At 47.6% G+C, this 9420-nt stretch overlaps 1 pseudogene; it reads left to right on the plus strand.

The window, feature by feature from the left end:
- The first annotated feature begins 1244 nt into the window (after positions 1–1244).
- The window catches only part of LOC134433438 (zinc finger protein 850-like), a 605780-nt pseudogene continuing 597604 nt past the window's right edge, over positions 1245–9420 (plus strand).

A 9420-nucleotide genomic window follows, 5' to 3' on the forward strand; every position in this document is an offset into this window, starting at 1 on the left:
CTGATAAAATTACCTCACCCCATTGGTAGATGTTCCACCCATGGGGAGGAGCCAGGCATTCCTACCTGGATATAATCAGAGATTTGGAACACCACAGTCAGGCTTTTCCCACTGGATTCCCAGAGGAGCAGCTTTTCTTCTCCCCTGGATTCGCCGAGGAAGACCAGACCTATCTACACCACCACTGGACCTTTGGAGGAAAACTACACCCTTCTGCAGGAACCACTGCTTCAACAGAACCACATCTGTCCCTCCAGGAGGACTGCAGCCACCATTTAATTGGAGTGCAACAAACACCCTGACTAACAGGGTGTCAGCTTGGATTCTGACTCTGTCAGTGGTTTTCTTTCTACTATTACATATTTCATTTTATTTTTCCTAGCAAAGAACTGTTATTCCTATTTCCATATCTTTCCCTGAGAGCCCCTTAATTTCAAAATTATAGTACTTTGGAGGGAGGGGGTTTACATTTTCAATTTTAAGGGAGGCTCTGCCTTCCTTAGCAGACACCAAGACAGGCAGCGGGACCATCAAACCCAACGCGCCCAGCCCTTGTTTTCCCCCAAGCCAGGATTTCCTGTTTCTAAACCTTGGCCCGATGCAAGAGGAGGAGGTCGTGAGGAAGAGGAAGATGGCCCAGCAACCCCAAGCAGGTGAGGAGGAATTCAGTGCCCCTTTCCCCCTCTCTCCTGCTCCATCTCCCACCCCAGCACGGCCCCCGGCTGCAGGACAACCCTGCTGCCAAAGCCGTCCTGCTGGGGACGCACTGGGAGGATCTCCTTGTCCTTCCCTGTGGCACGGAGGCAAATCCCATCCTCTCCTTGTCCTTCCTCCCCCAGACCAGGAGCTGAGGATGGAGACCAGGGTGGACAAATCCCCACAGCAGAACCTTGTGGAAGAGGCTGTTTTGAGCAGCTCCACAGCACAGGAATCCAACAGGGAGGAAAAACCCCAGAGATCCCGCACGAGGAGGGGCTGCAAACGCAGATCTCAGGCATCTGAGGGGGGAAAGGCCCACCCTGGACTAGGGAGGTGCCTGGAGCTCAGAGCTCGTGGTCTATGAGCAGCTTCAGGCTAAGGAGAAGCACCAGAAGTGCTTGAAATGTGGGAAGAGCTTCAGCCAGAAATCCAGCCTGATCTGCCACATGAAAATCCACACGGGGGAGAGGCCCTATATATGTGAGGAGTGTGGGAAAAGCTTCAGCCGGAGATCCAACTTGACGGTCCACTTGAGGAGCCACACCGAGGAGAGGTCTTACAAGTGTGAGGAGTGTGGGAAGAGTTTCAGCCAGATCTCCCACCTGACTGTCCACATGAGGAGGCACACCGGGGAGAAACCCTACGAGTGTGATAAATGCAGAAAGGGGTTTCAGACCAGCTCTGATCTCCTCAGGCACCAGCGCACTCACACAGAGGAGAGGCCTTTCCTCTGCCCCGACTGTGGGAAAGGCTTCAAGTACAACTCCTCCCTTGTCAGCCACCAGCATATGCACACCCGGGAGAGGCCCTATGAGTGTCCGAGTGTGGGAAGAGTTTCACCCACAAGTCGAACCTGATTGTCCACAAGAGGATCCACACTGGCGAGAGGTCTTACGAGTGTGGGGAGTGTGGGAAGAGCTTCTGCCAGCGCTCCCACCTGATCTACCACCTGAGGGGCCACACTGGGGAGAAGTCCTATGAGTGTGATAAATGCAGGAAGAGGTTTCAGACCAGCTCTCATCTTGTCAGGCACCAGAGGATTCACACGGAGGAGCGGCCCTTTTGGTCCTTTTTCACCTATACGAGTTGAGAAAGGACAGAGGATAGCTCAATTAGTTCTACTGGAGCAAATGACTAAAACATTACCCCCTCATCAATCACAGTCCCGGGGGAAGAGGGATTTGGCTCCAATGGAGGATTTACTCAGTTAACAATGGACTTAAACGTTCGGCTAAAACGTCCTGTATTGATAGAGTATCAGGGTGACAGGCAAACCTTGGAAGGTTTATTAGATATTGGTGCAGACTCCAGGATTATCAGCCTGGATTGCTGGCCCCACAACTGGCCGTTACAGCCAACCACAGCAGCAGTTACCGGGGTTGGAGGCTTAACACTTGCAAGGAAATCACCCATGTTATCAGTAACTATCTATTGAAAAATTTTACGGAGTGTTTTCTCTGTTGTGCCTTTGCCCCCTACTGTGCAGTGCCTCATTGGTCAGGACATTTTGGCTCAAATGGGGGTAGTGCTGACAAATGAGTACCCTTTGGGCTAATGGCCATTGTGTGGACTTTCCCAATCCCACTCATTTGGAACACGGACACACCAGTGTGGGTTAAGCAATGGCCGATAAAAAGGGAAAGTCTGGAACAAGCACATGTACTAGTACAAGAACAATATGAGCAGGGTCATTTACAGTTGTCAGTAAGCCCATGGAATACCCCTATTTTTGTTATTTAAAAGAAGTCGGGAAAATATCATTTGCTACAAGATTTACGGGCTGTAAATGAATAAATAGAGCCTATGGGAGCCTTACAACCAGGTTTGCCTAACCCAGCCATGTTGCCAAAGGACTGGCCACTGTTAATTGTGGATCTTAAGGACTGTTTTTTTACTATTGCTCTTCACCCTCGAGACACTCGGAGGTTTGCATTTACCTTACTGGCTTTAAACAGGGAAGAACCAGACAAGAGATTTGAATGGCTTACTCTCCCACAGGGAATGCGCAACAGTGACCCTTGTGTCAGCTGTATGTTGACAATGCTTTACAACCTTTGCGACAGGCCTGGGCCAAAACAACGATTTATAATTACATGGATGATATTTTATTTGTGCAGCCACAACCTTTTACAGGTCAACAAATTCAAGAAATACATAAGGCCCTGGAACTACATGGCTTGGTTGCAGCTCCTGAAAAAATTCAATTATCTGCACCCTGGAGATATTTAGAATGCAGATTACTGATCAGGTTGTTACCCCCCAGAAATTGTAATTGAATATTAAAGTACATACATTGCACGATGCTCAAAAGTTACTTGGTGATCTGCAATGGCTGCGCCCTATTGTGGGCATCCCAAATGAGTGGTTAGATGAACTTCAACCTTTACTAAAAGGGACTGACCCAGAATAACCTGTCCATATAACCTCTGAGCAGGTTAAGACACTTCAGCAGATATTGGGCAGTGTGACACAGGGCAGTGTCCCGAGACGAGATCTTAACCTCCCCATACAGCTGACAGTTGGGTGTGGAACTAAATTTTTACTGGGTGCACTTATTCAGCAAAACAGAAAAACGGGGGAGGCGTGGGCCTTAGAAGGGGAAGGTCCTCCACTTCAACAGCATAAAACCCTTCTTCAAAAAATCGAAATTTTGGCTGACCTGCTAAAGAAGGGTCGTGAACAGGCATTACAGATTATGGGAAAGGAGCCTGATCAGATATGGATACCAATGAAGAAAGATACGTTGACCTGGTACGTGATAAACAGTATGGAATTACAAGAGGCACTGCTGGGAGCTGGAAGTGTGATTGCCACTGATGATATTCCCAATATACCATTGAACTGGGTAGGGCAGTGGGGTTGGATTCAATGCCCAAAAAGATCACAGGAAGCCACTGTCGGATGCTATAACAGCCTACACGGACACAGGAAGAAAGTCAAGAACTGCTGCAGTGACCTGACAGGAAAAGGGATAATGGCACCATCAAATTCTCCAGGCTTCCGAGTTGGATACTTTACAAACAATGGAGCTATTGGCTGTTGTATGGGCCATGATGTCTTTTTTGGGGCCCCTCAACATAGTGACAGATTCTTTGTATGTTGCAGGAGTGTGTGAGTGAATAGAGGATGCATCTATAAAAGAGGTTCAAAATCAGAAGTTACATGAGCTGTTTATTCAGTTACAGAGGGCAATTAAGCTGAGAAAACATCCCTTTTCTGTTATCCATATCAGAAGTCACAAGTGGGATATTGGTCTAAGAGAGGGCAATGTGCAAGCAGATAAACTAGTCTCAATCACACAAATTACTCCAATTCCCAGGCAGACTATGGCCAGAGAGGCACATTCCATGTTTCACCAAAATGCAAAGGGCCTCCATAGAGAATTTCAGATATCTATGGAAGAGGCATGGGCAATAATCAAAGCCTGTCCCATATGTAGTCATCATAATGGGGGCTGCGGGTTAGGTCTGGGAGTTAACCCAAGAGAGTTGAGTACAAACTAGTATAATAGGTCCAATTTCTGCAGATCAAGATCCCAACCAAGCGTGGGACAATTGTCTGAGAGACCTAAAGAGGTTAAATCTGAGCAGATCAAGGAGAAAGAAGGGGAAAGGAGAGACATTCTTAACGACTTGTGGGAAACATGTTTATCTCCCGAATGTTTGGGTTGTTCAAAGCAGTGCCTGGGGAGACCAGGGTGATGTGGCACATTTATGCTGTTACCTTGCTAATCCTCACCCTCTTAGCAGACAGTGCAGATGCTGCCGGAAAAGTGAAAACTCATCATGCATGGGCCCCACCTCAGCCTAAGACTAACATTTGGGTCACCCTCGCAAACTTAACTAACCAGGAGGCCATTTGCCTGTTGTTATCTTCTCCTGGTAACTCATTTACAACTTGCTTGGTTGGGCTGCCAGCAGATCCCTGGCCATGTCCCTCAGGTGTACCCACCTGCAAAACTGACAATCCTAAGACAAGTGTAGATAATTGGGACCAATGGGTTTCTCATTTCCCCATAGCACCACAGGAACCCCAAGAATTGGAGCTGTTAGGTTCAGTGATGGCAGATGCATGTATTAATTTTAACCACAGAAGCCAGCTTTCAGCCAAGAACCATTCCACCATTGTAACTTCCAGCATGGCTGTGTATCGTAATGCAACAGCTTGGTGCAATTATACCACTATTGAAGTGAAGGGAGACGACCATCCAATTGATGAGCATCGAACTCCGATTTATTGATCAAATCAGCCACTTTATATAACAGTGTTAATTAACTTCATGCATATTGCAAAATTTGAGCTCACGATAGGTTACAGAGAAAACTCTAACCCCTCCTTTTGTTTATAATACCTGTGGTTTGTCTATTGAAAACAGGATCAGTGTTCTCAGAGAGCCCAAGGACAGAATGTTTGCCTGTCATGGGAAAACTGTCTGAGAATCTTATTGTTTATAAAGTGGTGCTTGAGAGAGCCTAATTATTTATAGAATCAAGCCTGGGAATTGCTTTACAACTACCTTTTACTTTTCCCTCAACTGTATGCCTTCATGGCCTCTTTCTTTCAGCCATGCATGAACCAGACTCTCCACATACCACAAGAAAAGTGTCGATCTCATCAAATGACCGTATTCAATTGCCAGCAGGTTACTTCTTAATCTGTGGGGACCGTGCTTGGCCTGGTGTCCCATCGATGCTGCACGGGGGGGCCATGTACAATTGGCCCTGTAAGCTGTCTCTGCTTACACCCAATACATCCATGATATTAAACATGAGCTGCCACCATCGTCAACATAAGAGAATGTTTCATGCATTTACTGCTGACTGTAGGGATGATGTAAAATTTTGGTCCTCAGGGGCAATAATGGCAGGGGTGGCAGCTGCAGGTGCCCATGGTGCCCTAAATAAGTTGGGATGCTGGCTTGCAAAGCAAACCAATGCCACCTCTTTGACACTTTCTAGCCTTTTGCTTGATGTTGATTTTATTTGTCATGCAACGCTTCAAAATAGAGCTGCGATTGACTTTCTTTTACTTGCACAAGGCCATGGCTGTGAAGAATTTGAGGGCATGGGTTGCATGAATCTTTCTGACCATTCGCAGTCTCCATCCATGCCCCCCTCGCAGAATTGCAAAGGTTAACTGGAAACTTACAGGTAGAATCAGGTTTCCGTATTGATCGATGGCTCTCATCGTTAGGCCTGGGATCATGGTTACGTTTTGTTGCTAAAGTTAGCATTATAGTGGGCATTATAGTTCTGTAAGTAGTGTTAATTTTGCCATATTTTTGCATGTGCTTACAGAACATGGTGCAAAGGATGATATCTGCTGCATTTAATCAGACGATGCTTGTGCAACAGGAAAACAGGGGAAGTGTGGAGAGCTTTGTGGACAGTTGGTTAGATGAGAAAGGTCACGTCGACATAATGCAGCTGGTTAAGCTTGAAGGGGACAAGCATAGAAGCCAGTAGTCAGTGTCCAATAACAGGCAAAGACATTGTGCCCTTGGTGCAAACAGCAGGATAGGGGAGAACATCTTTGGCAGAAATACGAAGAAAAGTTTCAATAAAATATCCACAAGAATGCAGAAGTTGGCGTAGTTGGCTGATAAGTTACTAGGCAATAGTGAGCTCACCTTTGCGATATGTATGAGCCTAATTAACACTGACATAAAGATGTGTGCCTATCAATAAAGATTTGAGATTTGCTGATCACTCATATTGCATGCCGCATTTCTCCCGCCGATCTCAACATTCTTATTACTCTTTCTTTTAGTTGCTATTAATAAACTTTTCTTTATACCCTTTTAAAGTTTTGAGCCTGTTTTGCCTTTCTCCTAATCCTATCTCACACCAGGAAATGAGTAAGTATATTCTAGTGAGTGCACTAGTAATCAGCCAAAACTGAACACACCACAATAATTGATGCATTCACCAAGAAATCTCAAATTGGAGAACCAAAACATAAAAGGAAACCTTCCTGATGAACTGCAATAGAGCAGAGGAAAATCAAGGCAGAGCCATGGTTTGTCAGGAATTGCTTGATCCTCATGAGCCCCGTGGTGCATTTTGACCTGAGCACTGGAACCTCATGGCCTGAGAGGAGATGGCACAAACCTTTCCAGGAGGAAAAGTCAGAGGAAACACCCAAAGTGTCTCAAAGCATGAATGGGTCCTACTGAGGTCCATCCTCAACACAGGCTCCTCATGGACTCTTTGGAGGAGAGATTTGGTGGCCAGGATGGCACAAAAACCTCTCAGATACTCAGTGTGGAATGGAAAATCCTTAAAAGTACCTAAAGGTATCCTTAAAATACCTTTAAAAACCTTGAGTACCTCAAAGTATTAATGAGCACCACTATGTTTCAGTACAAAGCTCTCAAGGGACTCGTTAAAGCAGATAACTGGGGCCATGATTGCACAAACCTCTCACAGAGTCTGTACCAAAAGGAAAACACCAAGTACCTTAAAATAACTGAAGTACCCTGAAGTATTAATGAGCCCTACTGAGTGTTGTTACTGACAAAGCCCCTCCAGGGACTAATTACAGCAGATAATTGGAGGCCATGATTCAACAAACCACTCAGACTCCAAGGCAAAAGCCAAACCCAAAGTCCTTTGAAAAACCTGCAGAGAGGCTCCTGGCCCAGAGGCAGCTCCTGGCAAGGGCAGCGCTGCAGAGAGACAGCTCTGCCCAGGAGCAGCTCCTGTGCACAGCCCAGCAGGGCTGGGGCACTGCCTGCAGCCACCCCGGGCACAGCACAGAGGCACAGAGGGGTTAAACTCAGCCTGGGCTGGGAGCACAGAGCAGAGCTCACTCAGGGCTCACCAGAACAGAAATCAGCCCAGGTTTGAAACAGGCATTCCCTTGCTGTGGGAGAGAAGCTGCCGTTCCTGCAGGGATCTCCTGGAGCTGGCACATCCCACAGCTTTGAGGACCTTTCAGGAGGACTCTCAGAGCTGCTCCAGGGCAGGGCTGTGGCCCCAGGGCAGGGCTGGCTTTCCCTGCTACCCCAGCCCAGGCACAGCCCAAGGCAGCTCCTGTTGCCAGGCTCTGCTGCAGGGCTGAGCAGCCGGGGCTGCAGCCAGGGGTGCCCGGGGCTGTCGTGCAGAGCAGGGTCCTGCAGCCCAGGGCGCTGTGCTGGGGCAGGGACTCTGCTGCCTGCCAGGGACAGCTCTCAGCCAGCCCTGGCAGCTGTTCCCAGCGCTGGAGAGAAGCTGTGGGGGGAAGGAGCCACCCTGAGAAGGGCAGGGGCTGCTGCTGAGAGGGGCTGGGTGGGGCAGGCCTGCTCCCAGCTCCAGACCAGCCTGGGCACAGCTCCGGAGGACACTTCTCAAAGAAGGTAAGTCAGGGATTGCTGTAAAGGTCAGGAGCTTTTCTGAGAGTTTTCAATTTCCTACTTGGAGAAGAATGGGAAAGTTGGGGTGATGACAAAAAGATTTTTGTATTTTTTACATTTTATATATTCATAGCTCTCTAAATTACTATCATATAGTTACAATACTATAATCCTTACTTAACTCTAATAAACTCTTAACTGTATTAAACCACTATTATATTCTTATATAGCTTTAATCCTGAATTAAATCTAGTATGTTTCCTTACCTTTCTCTTAATAACCTGTCTAAATATATTCCTAAAATGCTGTATAGTCCTATTCTTTTATATAGTCCTGAAATACTATATAGTCTTCTAGGAACTGGACATATAGGAGCATTTTGGGTTTTGAGAATGAGCAGAATATGAGCAGTCATTATAAAAAGTGAAGGCAAAGAAGCCTTTGGACCTACTCCAATGGGTTGACCCAGGGATGTGTAACTAGGGAAACTGAATCTCCTTTTGGATGTTCCTGTTAAATATCCTAATGATCAACCTTAATAAATTGTTGAAATGAGGAGGTGGGTGTGCCCTTTCCCACTGGGACACCTGGAATCTTCCAATAAATGTCTGGGTTTTACTTTACTGTTCAAACACTGTTGCAAAGGAGTTTTTTTCTCTTTGGATTATAGACAACAGGGGAATGAGAGAGGCAGAACAGGAATTGTAATCCCAGAATCACAAAACATTTTGAGTTGAAAGGGACACACTGGATCATACAACTAATGTATGAACATTTACAGGGACTGCAGAACTGTATATTAAGTTGGCCAGTCTCTCTGCTGGGAGCCTCCCAAAGGCCCTCAGCCACTCCTCAGCCCTGGACAGCAGCAGCATCACCTCTGCAGGGCCCATCAGGGCTCTCCTGAGCTGCCCTTGCCCAGCTGCACACAGAGCCTGCCCCAGCCAGGGCCCTGCACACAGGCAGGTTTCTGTAGGGCCCCGGCCAGGGCACACAGGCTGGGATGGGCTCTGTGAGTGCTGGCAGGGACAAGGCTCCTCTCAGGAGGGAATGTCCAGGCCCAGGGAGATGCTCAGGGAAGGAGAGGGGGCTGAAGAGAGCAGAGCTGGGGGCAGGATGAGGGCACTGTTGGTGTGTGGGAGGTGCCAGGCACAGCTGGGCACGGGAACACTGTCCTGAGTGCCCGGCTGTCTCTGCCCTGCCCTCTCAGGCACAGCACCACAACATCTTCTCTTGGTTCTGCCCTGCCCTGATATTGTCACTGTTATCTGCTGCTCTCAGGGAGGTTCTGGCATTTGCAGCAGCTGAGTCAGGTACTGCCCTTGGCATTCCTGCCAGGCAGGGCTGTCCATGGGAATGGGGTGTCCAAGCTTCCCTGGCACCTGTGG

Source organism: Melospiza melodia, unplaced genomic scaffold (assembly GCF_035770615.1).
Source record: "Melospiza melodia melodia isolate bMelMel2 unplaced genomic scaffold, bMelMel2.pri scaffold_18, whole genome shotgun sequence".
Taxonomy (NCBI): domain Eukaryota; kingdom Metazoa; phylum Chordata; class Aves; order Passeriformes; family Passerellidae; genus Melospiza; species Melospiza melodia.